Below are 16782 nucleotides of genomic sequence, written 5' to 3'. Positions count from 1 at the left end.
TTATGTTGCTTCATTTGGCTACTTAATTCCATGCAAACATCACCATTATCTTTCAGAAGCATCAGATGGTATACAAATTCTTGGATGTGGGTCAGATTATATATAATTATCAATTCTCCTAAATCCATGCATCATACATCTCTCTAGTCCTCAAGAAAATATACGTCCACATTGTCTTGAGCCATTTCACATTCACTAAACAATAAAAGGAACAGTGCTTGCCTTATCAATAATACTGTCATGAATGATGGCCTCATTTTTCACTAGTCACGAGTAATTTAATTATATACAAGGAGATTGGGAAGCTTCACAGCTGCTATACACATTATATTGCCTTAGAATACTTTTGAATTATTCTTAAGGATGTTAGACCTACATGACCCGAAGTCCAGCGAAAATGCATTTATCTCATTTATTTATTACTGATCTTCTGATCGACTGCAATCTCGTTTCTGCTTTTCGCTCGTACTATCTGGAATCTGGATATGATGGAAAGGCTTTTTTGATCTGAACACAAGCATATATTATGGCACTTCTCTTATCCATTTGTAGTGATAGTTCTTTCGGTCAAACATGTCACTTTCCTGCCATTAATAGACCATTTTAAATTATTTTCTTTATATTATGCTGTGTTACCCATCCATATAAATGAGTAACCCTAGGAGGGTTTTTTCCTCCTATGATGCAGCTTGCCAGCCAAAAGCCCCTACTATGACCGACAGATAGCCAACCTTTGCCAGCCAACAACCCCTACTATGACCGACAGATAGCCAACCTCAGATGCCTCTTGTCCATTCTCCATTCAGTGCATTCATTGATCTAGCCTACTTATCCAATGAAGGTGGGTCATCTATTTTGAGTAACATCGGTTTTTTTTGCATTCAAGTGCTTTCATTTAACGTTTAAAGCATTCTAGTATGGATGTTGAAATTGAATTATAGACTACCATTGGTTATGTTTTAGTTCCCTTACTCCATCTTGGTGGTTATCATTTTCCCCAAGTCGAGTGTGACCTTCCTTAGGGTCTTTCTTTCATTGTCTAGGAGGGGCCACAAATAGGAGGCTTTGATGATGGTGGTGCTCCACGTTATTCATAGTTAACACTTGCCATTATGTGTCTCATTTCGTTATCCCATATTTTGATTGGTTTTAGTCAATAGCTTGTACTGGTTCCCTATTGGCCTTGTCCTATCAGCTAAGTCACCTAACAGGGGGACACGGGACGCACAAGACACGCAAATTCGAGTGTTCGACACAGGGAACGTAGACCCCCCGGAACAAGACACGTTATATATATATATATATATATTTCAATGATTTCATATTACATAAATTCTCATTCATGATACAAATTCAGACATAGATCTAGATTCTACATTGTAAATTTGTAAGTTGTAACATTATGCATACATATTACAAATACAATCATGACAGATTCATCAATGATCCAATAGGACAAAGACAAGAAACTGCAGTTTTCTCATTAAGTCATCTCTTATGACATACTTCCACAAGGGATATTTACTTTCTTGAGCCTATTGTCTTTCTAAATTTATTCTGCCCTCAATATTTGAAGTTGTTGTTGCAGCCCCACTTCCAATAGAGGGAACACTTGCAAACCCTGATGAAACTGGAACAGGAGGGGCATCATCAATGGGGACATTCTTCCTTGCTGCCCTTGATTTAGCCATGAATTCTGTAAAAATTAAAGAAAAAATGCACTAGCATGTAAACAAAATGGACAGGCAAACTGTTGTAGCAAAAATGGAAAAAAAATGGAAGCAAAATGCACTTATCGGTTGCTTGAATCACCTCCAAAACGCTCCTAAACCCTTTGCTACTCGCTCCCACACACCCACAACAAGAGAGAGACACAAGAATGAGGAGAAAGCGACCCAAATTGGGCTTAAAAAGACCCGCGACACACTTTTCTAGAGGGACACGTGTCCCGAAATCGGGACACGCTCAGACACACGAATCCCACGTGTTTAGACACACTCGAGCCACGAATTGGACATGTGTCCCTTGAGAATCGTATCTAACACGTGGGATTCTAGACACGAGGGCGGGGGAGGATGAATCCAGTTTCTTAGTTTATGAGAAATAGTGTTGTCAGAGTCAGACCAGATCGACTGTTATCAAGAGAAAATTGGTCTAAACTGGTGTCACGGACCAAAAAATCCTAGTTCGATATGGAATAGGTTGGTCCTTGTACGAAGCTGACCAGTTTTGTACAATGCTACCAAGGGCCCTTAGAATGCAATTTCTTTTTTAAAGCAATAATTTATGAGTGGGGAAACCTAGTATTTGACCATATTGCCCTACTAATGCTATGCGATTAATGATTATGTTAAATTATTAAAGTAAAAGCTACTTAAATTTTTAACATTGCCATTAATTGACTCATGATGTTTGAGAGTGGTTATGACCTCATTGGATTTCATATGGAGAAATTAAATTTTAGATTGCACTCAAAATCCAGCAGACTTAATGTGAAAATTCTATCACTGCAACAACTGATTTATTTTTCCTACTTATTTTCCCTACTTATTTTCCCAATAAGTTATCTATGAAAATCCTTCAATAAACATTAAAATAAAGTCTGCTGCAGATATCACACCATAATATAGAAACAAACACATGCACACATATTTTGGACAATAGTCCTCGGAAAAACCCAATGTGGGAAAACCAGTGCAGCAAGGGAGGATTTTATTATTCAACAATTCTTCAGTACAACTGGGTGCCACACTGGCTTACCCAACAGAGAGAAAATTCTCCAGCACTTCTCCTAGTCTCAGCGTCAGCTTGGCTGACCTCTGTGTAGCTCCCAGACCCTCTGCGTCAGCCCCTGCCTCTCTGTGTCAGCTCTGGGCCTCTCTGCGTCACCCATGCAGGCCCTCCAGTGACTGCACAATCAACTGCCTCTGCGTCTGCCTCTCCAACCTTTGCGCTGATCGTCTGGTGCTGTTCCCGACTCTTTGTTCTGTAATCGCTGCCTCCTGCTGCTCTCCAGACCACTAGTTCGATTTCTCAGCTAACCTCGCTCCAGAAATTGAACTGACTGGTCTCCCTCATTGTGTTCTCCAACTGACCCTCAAGCCTCTTCTTATACTTTTCTTGTTGGTCCATCAACGGTTGAGATTAAATCTCTAATCAATGGCTAAGATTAGATTTGGCTTGATCCATGAATTTTGGAACCTTTTATCCCAGTTTTATATTAATACCCATTAATATTTTATTTTTCCTAAGTTTAGACTTAGGAACTCCTTTAAAAATATTAATTATTCTAATATCTCCCAAACCGGGTACAATCTGTCGAAACCATTTCTGGGTCTTGGAGATCTCAGGTGCTTTAGCCTCTCCACCAATTTTCATGGCTAGAGAACATCCGATGCTACCCCAAATCAACACTCCCTCTTAGCGAGGACTGTGCTCTAGTAATACTCCTCACTGAGCATCACTCTGATTATCCGGCACTGATACCTGTGTTGATGCTAGGCCTCCCCGCCCAACATCCTCTGCACTGCTGCATCTTGTACTGCTACCCATGGCTTTGCCTCTGCCACTGCTGCATCTGTACGTCAGCTCTCTCTACTTCTGTGCTGCTGCTGGTCCTTCTTCCCAACACTGCATCTGCACTGCATCCTCTTCTCATCATGCTATACCATGCTATTGCTGACTGCTACTGCACGACAACATCACCCCCATTTCTGCTAGTGAAACGGATTCTTTATCATCCCCATCTTTTCCCTGAAGTAATCAAACTTTGTTCTTCCAAGGGCCGTGTTGAGGATGTCTGCCACTTGTTCTCCTATAGGAGTGTAGCTCAACTGTACAACTCCTCGTTGGACACAGTCTTTGACAAAGTGACACCGGATATCAATATGCTTTGACCAATCATGAAATACTGTATTCTCACAGAGTTTGATGCAACTCTGATTATCGCACATGATCTTGGTCGCCTCCATCTTTCTTCTGAATAGGTTCACAAGCAATTTTTGAAGCCATATGGCCTCACACGACACTGTGCTCGCAGCCATATATTCTGCCTCAGCTGAGCTCAGAGCCACGGATTTCTGTTCCCTACTGCACCAGGAGGTCATTCCTGATCCAATGTTGAAACATTAACCAAAGGTACTTTTCCAATCCACTGAACTTCCTGCCCAATCTGCATCAGTAAACCCACTCAACCTGATATCCTTACTCCTGTTGTACAAGAGTCCATAATCGACTATTCCCTGTAAATACCTGAGAACATGTTTGGTTGCTGCCCAGTGTGCCCTCTTAGGCTCCACCGTGAACTAACTGAGGGTGTTGACAGCGTAGCAAATTTCTGGCCTCGTATTGACCAGATACATCAGGGACCCTATGAGCTGCCTGTATAAGGTGGGATCAACATCCTTGTCTTCTGATGCATCAATCTTCTTCCAGTTGGTTATCATTGGAGTAGCCATGGGTCTACAGTCCTCCATTATGAATCTCTTCAGGATTTCTGTAGCATATCTCCCTTGCCCAAGGAAGATCTCTCTCTTTTGCTGCCAAACTTCCAACCCCAAGAAATAATGCATTCGTCCCAAATCCTTCATGTCGAATTTTGTGGCTAGATTCTTCTTGCAATCCCCTATGAGCTTGGATGATCCTGTCAAGAAGAGACCATGCACATATAATACTAAGATTAGAGGCTTATTCTCTACAACCAGATAGTAGAGATTTGGATCTGCGTCACTCTTGACAAATCCCATTTTCTGCAAGTAGCCATCGATTCGACCATACCATGTTCTAGGTGCCTGTTTCAACCCATACAAGGCTTTCTTCAATCTGCATACATGAGACTTCTTCTCATGTGTCTTAATGCCCTCTGGTTGTTCAATGTATACCTCTTCTTCTATCACTTCGTTCAGAAATGCCATTTTGACATCCATCTGATGAATCTCCCACCCCATTTGTGCTGCAAGAGATATCACGGTTCTAGTAGATGTATACCTGGCTACCGAGGTGAAGGTCTCTTCGTAGTCAATTCCTTCCTTCTGAGCATACCCCTTAGCCACAAACCTGGCTTTGTATTTCTCAACACTGCCGTCTGCAGCGTATTTGATCTTGTAGATCCATCTCGAACCTACCACTGATCTATCTTGAGGCCTTGGCACTACCTCCCAGACATCGTTCACCATTATGGAGTTGTACTCCTCTACCATCACATCTAGCCAAACCTGATGTTGAGCTGCCTCCTGAAAACTGGCAGGCTCCCCATCCTGAGCTACTAATGCCTGATATCTATCTAGCTGTTTTCGCTCCCTCTTATTGTTCCTTGGTGCACCGATGAAGTCCTCTACATCTTGCAAAATTTGACGAAGTTCCTTGCTTGTTCTTCCTCTGCCAGCAGGTGCTTCTGTTAGCTCCTCCTCATCCTGTGATTCTTCCTGACCCGAGGAAGAATTCTTTTCTTCCGTTGGTTGAAGAGGTTTGACCAACGGTTCCTCTTTTGACTGCTCCTCGGAAGGCATTTCTTGAGATTTTCTGAAAGCCCTGTCCTCCATGAACTTCACATCTCGTCAAACTACTACCTTCTTGCTCCCTGGAAGATAGATTCTGTATGCCTTAGCGTTCTCGCTATATCCCACTAGATATCCTTTCTCTGCAGTTTGATCCAACTTCTTCCTCTTTTCCTCGGGTATGCAACAATATACTAAGCTCCCAAATATCCTGAAATGACTGACTTCAAGTGTCTTCCCTGTGAAGACGTTCTCTAGACTAATCTTGCCCAATGCCCGATGAGGAGTTCTATTATGAACATAGACTGTTGTGTTGCATGCTTTTGCCCTCAGGAATTTTGGCATATCCTGATCATACATCATGGCCCTAGCTGCTTCTACAATAATCCTGTTCTTTCTTTCTGCTACTCCATTCTGCTCCGGATTATAAGGAGCTATCCAATCTCTTCTGATGCCCTCCTTAACGCAAAAATCAGTGAAGTCCTTATCGACATACTCTCCACCATTATCTGAGCGCAAAAATTTTATTTTCTTCCTAGTCAGATTCTCCACCAGAGCCTTGAACTCTTTGAATCGACAAAAAACCTCGTCCTTGGTTTTCAGAAAATAAATCCAAGTTTTCCTTGAGTGGTCATCAATGAAGGTGAGGAAGTACTCAATACCACTAAGAGCTTTAGTGGACATGGGTTGGCAGATATCTGAGTGTATCAATCCTAGTACACTCTTGGCCCTGTTTTTACTTCTAGGAAATGCTAATTTGGCATACTTTCCTAGAGCACATCCTCTGCATACATCATCTCATTCCGTACTAAGATCCGTAACTCCTATTACAGTGCTCCTGAGAATTCTTAGAGCCCCATCGTGCAAATGTCCCATTCTTTTGTGCCATAGTTCATTCAAATCCTTGTCTCCATGACTGCCTATTAGTGCCATTGGTGATTCTAGTTGTAGTCTATACAACCTGTTACTTTTGATCCTGATATGCTCTTTCTTTTTCTAGCTCAGGTGTTTGACGTATACTTTCTCCTTGATGAAGAAAATATCATAGCCTTTGCCTTGAAGTTGCGACACAGAAAGTAAATTCATCCCCAATCCTGGTACATGCAGCACATTGGTAGCACGTAACCGCTCTCCCGTTTCTGTTTGAACAACTATGGTACCCCTCCCTACTGGAGTACACTTTGCCTTGTTCCCCATGGTGATCTGAAAGGTCATTTTCTCCTCCTAATAATCTGAGAAACATTCTCGGATTCCTGTCATATGCCAAGAAGCTCCACTGTCTATATACCACACCTCTGATCATGAAGAGCTAGTCACACAAGCCACTTCTTCTTCCAGCCTGGAAGCCAACATAGAGAAATCGAAGTCACTTTCTCTTGTGCAATTTTCTGAAAATCTGTGCGAGTCTCCTAACGTAGATGCCTCTGCATCATGGTCTCGACCCATAATTGATTTTCCCTTCCTGTCTCTGATTACTTCCTCTGATACCATGTGAAAATTCTATCACTGCAACAACTGATTTATATTTCCTACTTATTTTCCCAATAAGTTATTTATGAAAATCCTTAAGTAAAAATTAAAATAAATTATGCTGCAGATATCACACCATAATACAGAAACAAACACATGCACAAGAATTAACACATCGACACAGATATTTTGGACAACAGTCCTCGGAAAAACCCAATGTTGGAAAATCGGTGCAGCAAGGGACAATTTTATTAGTCAGTAATTCTTTAGTACAACTGGGTGCCAAATTGGCTTACCCAACAGAGAGAAAATTCTCCAGCACTTCTCTTAGTCTCAGCGTCAGCCTAGCTGACCTCTGCGTAGCTCCCAAGCCCTCTATGTCAGCCCCTGCCTCTTTGCGTCAGCACTGAGTCTCTCTGCATCACCCATGTAGGCCCTCCAGTGATTGCGCAGTCAGTTGCCTCTGCATCTGCTTGAGAGGCTCCGCGTCTGCCTCTCCAACCTCTGCGCTGATCTTCTGGTGCTGTTCCGGACTCTCTTTTTCGTACTCGCTGCCTGCTGCTGCTCTCCAGACCACTAGTTCGAATTTCTCAGCTAACCTCACTCCAAAAATCAAACTGACTGGTCTCCCTCAGTGTGTTCTCCAACTGACCCTCAAACCTCTTCTTATACTTTTCTTGTTGGTCCATCAACGACTGAGATTAAATCTCTAATCAACAACTAAGATTAGATTTGGCTTGATCCATGACTTTTTGAACCTTCTAACCTAGTTTTATATTAATACTCATTAATATTTTATTTTTCCTAAGTTTAGACTTGGGAACTCCATTAAAAATATTAATTTTTTTAATATCTCCCAAACCGGGTACAACTGTCCAAACCATTTATGGGTCTTGGAGATCCCATGTGCTTTAGCCTCCCCACCAATTTTCATGGCTAGGGCACATCCGATGTTACTCCAAATCAAACAGTTTTCAAGATTTCAGGATTGGGGGGATTGCCACGTTTCCATTGGATTTTTTCATGTACAAGGGTAATGAACTAGCATTTAATCATGTTGATTTTTTAGGATCTTCTAATCTGATAATTACTTTCCAATGATATATTCTAGAGCATCAAGACATCCTTACTTCTTTGCAAGTTTTAGCCAATTTCAAGAATCCATAGACTCCATCAACCCTAAAACTAGGTACTAGCCATGTCTTGTTGGTGATCAAGTCATTTTATCCACAAATTGAATTTGCTTTCTCTCTCTTCTCTAATTTGGGCCTCTTAAGGCCAAGCGACCCAATTAGGGCTTAGTGCCACTTTGCTTGGAAAGGGAAGTTTGGCCTTGGAAGGATTCAACATCGAGGGTTGTAATGATTTCTTAAAATTCATTCCTCTTGGTGGCTAATCTTCCAATTTTCCTCCATAATTTCTCTTGCCCTAGTGTATTTTCCTAGGAAGAAACCCTAGTTTGGTTAAAACTTCAACTTGAAGGTTTCATGTGCCTTTGTTATGATAATACTCATTGTTGGGAACATTTTCTTTACACCTTGACCTTGGGACATTCCTTTTTTCCATATTATTACTCAAACCCTAGGTCTACTGTGCCCTAGTTTAGCTTGTTTAAGGGAAACACATTGCCTTCCTTCATCGCTTGAGCCTTGTACTTAAGTTGAGTCTTCCCTTTGAAGCCTTTTTGTGTTACCTCTACCTATAAGCCTAGAATATCTCTTAGGTGACCTATATACTGGGACTCCTCCCATTGGTGAAAATCCATGAAGTGCAGGGGGTAGTTGTGGTGACAGTGGGCTACTACCTTATTGTTGTCACTTGGTCTAGTGATTGCCTTGTAGGGTATCCCTCTAGAAGGCCTGCTAGATTTTACAACAACATGTACCTTTGCTGAAATTAGGGGTAACACCCTTCATATGTATGAGTGGAAATAATACATTTCTAGGGTGACTAGTATGGGTGCCTATGGACTATAAATACACACTCATTTTTTTCTTGAGGAGAGTCTTTTGATGAGTGATCTCACATGTTGCATGAGGTCTTGGTTGATGGTGTTGTTGGATGATGATGCTCCGCATGCCTTATTTAGCTTGTTAGATGCTACATTCTTCATGATGTTGATCCTTGCCTTGTTTGACTCACCTTGGGGGGATTGGCATGAGGTATTGATATGGAGCCACCTAGGAGTGTTCTAGTATTTCATTGTCTATTGTATTTCCATGATGATATTCAACGAGATAGACAATAATTTTTACCTTGGGAGATTTGATGTTGATATCTTGTTGACCCTTTTGATGGGACATTTGACCTCTTAGTGTATTATACTTGTATAGGGATATTTAACATGATCGAAAACTATTTCTATTGAAATCCCACCTCCTTGGCATCTTTTCAGTATCCTAGGGTTTTAGGGCATGGTTGATGGATCTCATCGATTGGACAAGGACATTCTAGTTTTCTTATGTCTATCTATTTCTTATGGTCATATTGGATGGAATAGACACAACCTTGGTTGAATGTCCTTACTTTTGATTGACCTACATCATTTGGATATGCACACAGGGGGCTTTCAATTTGGTTATGATGTGGCATTCTTGGTTAAGGGCATTCTGGTTTCATTTTGTCTATCATGCTCCTATGCTCACATTTGATAGAGTAGACATCATTTTGAGTGTGCACCCTACCTCTACCATGGATTTCCAACACTTGTCATCATTTTTAGCATATTTGAGGAGTGATGATGTGGGACCTCTCCAAGAGGGTGTTCTTATCTTTTCATGTCTATTGTAGCCTTGAGGTTATCTATTGTTAGATAGACACTCAGATCCATGTAATGCTCCACTTATTCATGGTTTCCCAACTTCTTGGGGTTTGCTTAGAGGGTTTGGTGACGCTTGATGACTTGAGGTATTATACTTGGGTGCTCCACTATTTTATGCATCTATCCTCTTGGTGAGATCACCTTGCATATTTTCCTATGCTACAACATGAATGTGACCACATTTCTGCCATGTGTCTTGCCACATGTGCCAACTATTTATAGAGTATCTTACTTGGATTCATCTTCTAGAAGGGCACACTTGTGGATAAACTCATCTATTAAGGATAATCATTGCTACATCATGGAGATTGGTTCACCATTCCTCATGTGTGGACACATTTCTAGAAATGCACATTAGTCTTGCTTCTATTTTTGGAACCTGGACATTGTCCATCCTTAAACTAAGAAGGCACCCTAGCTTATTGCTCTTATTTTTGGATAGTGTTTGCAACTAACTCCCATATATTCTATGATTGTTGACTTGTTTGTTGGATTTAGTTAGATAAATATAATGTTATTTTTGTTTCCTAGAATATTTTATTGAAGGGACTTAAGATCTCAGCAAACTTCTTGCTACTTTTATTAAGAAAGTTGTAGAGAGTATTACTTTTTATTATATTACTTGGAGAGAAAAGTGGATTCAAGAGAATATATCATATTTTATATATGATGAGTTAGAGTTCAAACTTATATAAGGATTTACTCTATCTATTTGCAATTGGGATTTGAATAAAAAATGAATGAGAGAACTTGTGAGCAAGCTAACTCCAAGCATTGGGTTGAAGGTATCTCTTGTGTAACTTATGATGCTATTCTTGTACAATCTATTATGTATGGCAATATTCTAGGTGCAAAATTGGTAAATTTTATATGTGGGTTGAAATTGTCAAAACTAGATCTAGAAGCACCTTGTCTTGACAAGAGGAGATAAAGTGTTATGCATCCATTGTTGGCAGTAGCTTGTGTTAATTTTTCTTATGGGCTTCATTGTTCCTTGCTTTGATAACTGTATTATATTGAATTCACCCCACAACATTATAACATCATATGAAATTATGAAGAAACAACAACAACAACAACAACAATGTAGCGGAAACATAAGAAGAAAAGCATTCACACATATAGAGACACCAAGATTGGTCAGAGACCAGGGAAAACCCCACAAGGGGGAAAACCCAGAATTCTTCTTCAACTTCTATTAGATTTCATTGATAGTTTAGCTGAGAAATAAAGTACATCATCATGAGACATCATTTACATATCAGGACTCCAAAGTCGGTTCACAATTTCATTTGTGAATTGACTTAAACAAAGTACAAGAGAGTGGCTATTACAACTTTACATTGGCCATAGAAACACTGAAACCACTATCACATATGAATTGCCAGTACTGTAATATTGTCAATTTTGTCATGCCAATACTATCCTTGAGGTTTCAGAAATGTTGTAGGGTAGCATGGATACCTTTGCTACTGTAATACATACAAAATGTCATACAACTGTACTGTACACATATGTAGTGACATACCAATGAAGTCATCAGAAAAACATACACTAAGGATGAAATAATCCAAACATAGAGAAGCAATGTCGAGAATATAGATCCTCACTATATATTGTTGTGATGAGATAAGGGTCTGCACTTGCATAGACTTTCAATCTTATTGATTAATAAACAACGGAACCATAATAAAAGTGTTGAGATGTAATGTTCCAAACTTAAACAAACAGTGATATACAAAAGAAAATTCGATTTATGCATAGAAAAATTAAACGATCAACAAATACTCAGTGCACGACAGAAATGAGAACCAACTGAGCCATTTATTTATGAATGGTGCAAGTACATATGGTGTGGAAAAAGCACCTGGGCTTGCCTCAAAGGCAAGCTAGAAAGAACCTAGGTGTCAATAGTAATCTCAAATGCTAGAAAACCACTGCTCCTCTAAGGCTCTGTGCTGTCTCCCAGTAATTGCAACTGCTCGCTGGAAAGGAGTTGCAGGAAACCCCACCTCTGGTGCTCAGAAAATGATGAAATTTCAGCCACAAGCTCCTTGGCCAAAACCCACAAAAACCCAAAAAAGGTTTGGCCTGCACCCAACCTCCCAATTTCGACCTCCTCTATGGCCTATGCCCTCCAAACAACTCCAGAAATACGGCCTGCAAGAAATGACCACAAAATCTTCCTCCAAGCTCTAGAAAGGGAGCAAACTTCACCCAAAATAACTCCTCCAACCTCCATGGCAAAGCTCATCCTCAAGGACTGATACTCGACCCACCAAATGAGCTCCCAAACACTACCTCTATGTTGGCCCAGGTAGTGCGAAAGTCACACTGCGAAAACAGAAGCTCAATCAACTCCCAAACTCTCCCAAAGGCTGACAATCCTCCTTAGCCTCTTCTCCGGAAAATCTCACATCGAAACTCCACTGCTCAGCTCCACAAACAACTCGGCCTCCTCTCTCACTGCGTCCTCCAAAAATACGCATCCCCTGGAAGGAAATGCTACTGCTGGAAATCACAATGTGATCCTCCTCTTGGAGAAATGAAGGAAACCTTCTTAGGGTGGCACTCGAAATCCCCTGAAGAAAGGGTAAGCTCTTTGCCTGAAGAACTCGTGTTAAACAACTAGTGACTCGGCTAAGCAGCTCGAGCAACCAAGAGAAATCGATATACTCTCAACAATGAATAATAAGAGGAGAGTTGCCCTCCTTATATAGTTTTCGTGGGGCACTTTTCCCTCAATTTCGTCCTCCATCGTGGGCTCTCACTTAACTAAAACCATGCAAAAGTTATCCCCCTCCATGCAAATCGAACTAGGGAGTGCGTAATTCCCTAGTGAGGGTGGCCCCCATGTGTAACTTAACTACAAAACAAAACATCTTCTCCTAGTCTAATCTCCTAATAGAATCAAATGGGGTCCACTAACTCCAAAATTGGCCCCATAATACAAAATTAAATCTTGTTCCAAAATGTTTTAGGAAGGGATATGACATGAGCCATAACTGTGTCGTGGACATACATATGAGCCATACCAAATAACGTGTCCATACACATGAGACGAAACCGAGATATGTGATATATGGGTCGAGACTGTCATATATAAGTCGTGACTGAGACTGTGATAAATAAGCCATGACTGTAATATGTGATTTGTGCCATATATACATATGATGTGATATATAGATGCCACAATCACAAAAACAAAGGGTGTGATGCCACTATTATTTCAGGGCTATAGATATAGTGACTACAAGTCCAATGCCAAGGTGTCGGGATTGTATCATGTTCGATGTCAAAAACTAATGCCATACATAACAAAGATCCAATGCCCGATCATACATGCCATAGAGATGCGATCCCTGTTCCTTCGTGCATGTGATGTGTATCAATAGAAACCATGGCATAACAAAGATGTGAGTGTCATGACAAATGTCCATGAGTCATAGAGACGCCTATAGTGAGTGCGAGAACCATAACGAGCCATAGTAGAGAGAATTATTATAGATGTACATGTGCTATGACAGTGTTAAAGATGCGATAGCTATTGCAGTGAGACGACTATATATATATACTCGGACCTTATAATAGAACAGTACAAATTATCAAGATGAAATGCGAGACAACAACGGATGTAATCCACAGAAAAATACTCTGATGATGCATTTGAGCCATTTCAACAAACTTCTAAAATACATGTCGAGCCTTTACCAAGAAAAAGATTTGACCAATAGGAACTGCAGAGAATAGTTAATCAACCTTCTTCATTTTCATTCGATAGTGTGCCTCCTTTTTATAAGACTTCACGGCTTGTCAAATGAAACCCTTGAGTGAGGCCGACTTTGAGATTTTGGAGGGAGAATTTTATTTTGAATTTGCCATCAATATTTTAAATATATATTTTCAAAAACTATTTTCCCAAATAATTCATTTCGACCAATTTATAATTCTTATCTTAACCGATATAAATTTCTTTAGGGCCTAGTGGGATTTCTTTGGGGCTAAGGGTTTTCCTTAAGGGAAATTAATCCCGACGCTACCAAATTTTAACTCTCCCTCTCAGCTAGGGATAAATTTCCATCATCATCATATGCTTCATCTCATCATGACGTATCTCGAGAGTGCATATGGAAGACAAACATCATCAGTAAGAACCATCTCATATCATCTAATGAAAGAAGAGGAATCCATAGCCAATGGTAGGGGAGATCAATCCTTCAAACCCTAACTGTCTCTAGGTTAAACAAAATATCCATTTCAGCACATCTCATCTCAATTTCCTTTGGTCATCAGTTGAACAATCTCAATCTAAAGAAGAAGAAGAAGAAGAATCATAGGGGAGCATTCTACTTCCACCTTATATCCAACAATCAATCTGTTCATCATCAACGGGGAGTCCATCTCTACTCATATCATCATCGGGGAGCCCAGCTCAACTCACAACACCATCAGAGAGCTTAGCTCAATCCAGAACAACATTAGGGAACCCTACTCAACCTGAAACCACATCGTGGAACCCAGCTCAACTCGAAACGTCTGCCAGCAGGGAGCCCAATGCTACTACCCCTAAACCATAGATAATAGGAGGGATAACACTTACAGTGAGAGGTAAGGATCACGCATATCCTATCATCTCTGCTTATCTTCACATTCAAATGTCTCATTATCATCTTTGCTCATCATACACTAGACATTTTTGAACCCAAAGAAGAAGAATCACCACAGGGGAGCCCTTTGCTTCCACCCTATGTGCGAGACCAAACCTACCCCAATGCGTAGGGATCACACTCTATCCCAAAGTCCCTGACAATAGGTGAGATCAACTTACCAAAGGTAAGTATCCCACTCTACCCTATTGTCCCTGATCTTACGATCTTGACCTTTGAGAGTTAGATGGTAGAACAACTACATCCACCAACTTGAGTGAGATCGATCCACTGCAAGGGGTGGGGATCACACTCTATCCCAAGTCCATCCCACTGGCCAAATGAGGAGGTTATCCCACAAAGTGTGCGGGATGCTAACTGGGGAAAACTCTAACTAGGGGAGATCCTGAATCTCTACACACCCTATCGGTCAGAGGTATCTCTTCCCCAGGTGCCCACCAGCTCCATTCCCCACCCTGGGAGCTCAATCAAGGGGGAAGAGCAATGCTTGTAGTTCTCGATCAGCCCGAACCCTTGTTCGAAAGGGTCACATCCATCAATTCATGGTGAACTCTGAAGATCAAAAACATATCAAAGTGCTTGTATCCAGTGCCAACTCAAAAAACTTACTGAAGTGTTCAATCACACTGCCTCATACATTACCAAAAGCAACAGTTCTCTTTTTTTTCCTGTTCATATAGGACATCAAACGTTAGAGCAAACATATAACATTATGGAGAAAGGAATACCATATTCATCTTTTCTCCTTCTCATGCAAGGGGACAACAATTGCAAGCCTAATCTTGTCTCATACAACAACGATATGTCTTTGTCCCAGCTATGACCAGACTTTGTCTAACTCAGAGTGCATACAAGGATCAATCAATTATAATAATTCATCAATGCAATCTAGCATGCCCTAAAAACTCTTCTATACAAGAGGTGGATCCTGGTGCTACAAGGGATAAATCAGTTATGCCAGTAAAGAACTGTTAGCTCAATAATATCATATGTTCATTGTTTCATTCTACAATTATGGAACTTCTAATAATCCACCACAAAGAAATAGAAGGTGCTAGGATCTCATCAAGGATCTCTCCCTCTGAGTGGGAAGCTTCTTCACTCATCATGAAACAAAACGTCAACTTGTCATGTAAAAGAAATCATATCACAGAGTAAAACTATATCAGGTTCCCATATATACATATCAAGTTATCTAGCGTTTATACAAGACTTGTTCACAACTTCGTTTGTGAACAAGTTACATCGACAAAACAACAATTGTCATCAACAACCTCATCATACTGTTAGTATAAATGTTGCTATTGAACATATACCAATGTTGCTTTGCCATATTAACTATCATGAGACTACCATCTATAGATACCTTTACTAAAACATACTAACATATATGAACCAAAGGCTGTTTTCGTATCCCATCTACTCATCTATCATAAGATTATATATATGAGTTTGTCTTTAGGCTTCAATAAATATACCAATACTGTTTTGAGGGACTATGCGTAGAGCAAAAGAATCATATATATATGATGTTGGGGAACCAAACCATATCAAATTGAGACCATATAGGGATCATATTGTGCTGAGCCTACAAGCCACTAAAAATATGTATGTTAAGACTAATATGCTGAGTCATTGAGATCATATGTGTCCAGACTATGATGCCAAGACAAATGAATGTGTGATGCCAAGACTAAGACACATTGCGATATGATGTAATATGCTTGTGATAGGCTTAAGTGACCGAACTGTGGGCCATTCCACTGTTCACTGTAGAGAGAACCAGATGAGGGATGAAAATCTACCAATGAATATGAGAGACAGATCAAAATGAGCCACCGATACTTGATTTAACCCACTCTATAGGTAAGATGGAGTGCAAGTCATAAGCCATTTTGTAATGTCTTGTGCGAGCCATACATGTCAATAGTCTCAAATTATCATATGTCAAAATCAATGTTTTTGGCCTTGCTTTATCTTAGATAGGTCATATGCTTGCCAATTATCAGAGAGATCACATTAGTTGTTTCTATAAAATGCAGCAACACATCACTTGTACTAGAGATCAAGTTTACTCTTATATATATATCTATATGCATTTATCATATCTTAAGTGTGAAAATTTCTAAACATAAATTCTATTACTGCAGTAATTGATTTATTTCACCTACTTATTATTCCCAATAAGTTATTTATGAAATCCCTTCAGTAAACATTAAAATAAATTCTACTGCAGATATCACATCATTATACAGAAATAAATATATGCACAAGAATCAATCACATCAACACAGTGACTTTTGGACAATTGTCCCCGGAAAAACCCAAT

General features: G+C 40.1%; 1 protein-coding gene across 1 annotated transcript in view; it reads left to right on the top strand.

Moving 5' to 3' along the window:
- LOC149227759 (ACT domain-containing protein ACR11-like) overlaps positions 1-16782 on the top strand; it is a 464039-nt gene that overhangs the window by 55847 nt on the left and 391410 nt on the right. The window lies entirely within an intron of this gene.

The sequence above is a fragment of the Pinus tabuliformis genome, chromosome J (assembly GCF_031772625.1).
Source record: "Pinus tabuliformis cultivar Carrire ecotype Pingquan chromosome J, CPIR1, whole genome shotgun sequence".
Taxonomy (NCBI): Eukaryota; Viridiplantae; Streptophyta; class Pinopsida; order Pinales; family Pinaceae; genus Pinus; species Pinus tabuliformis.
Note: the sequence above shows the minus strand (reverse complement) of the source record. Positions and strands in the feature narration are given on the sequence as shown.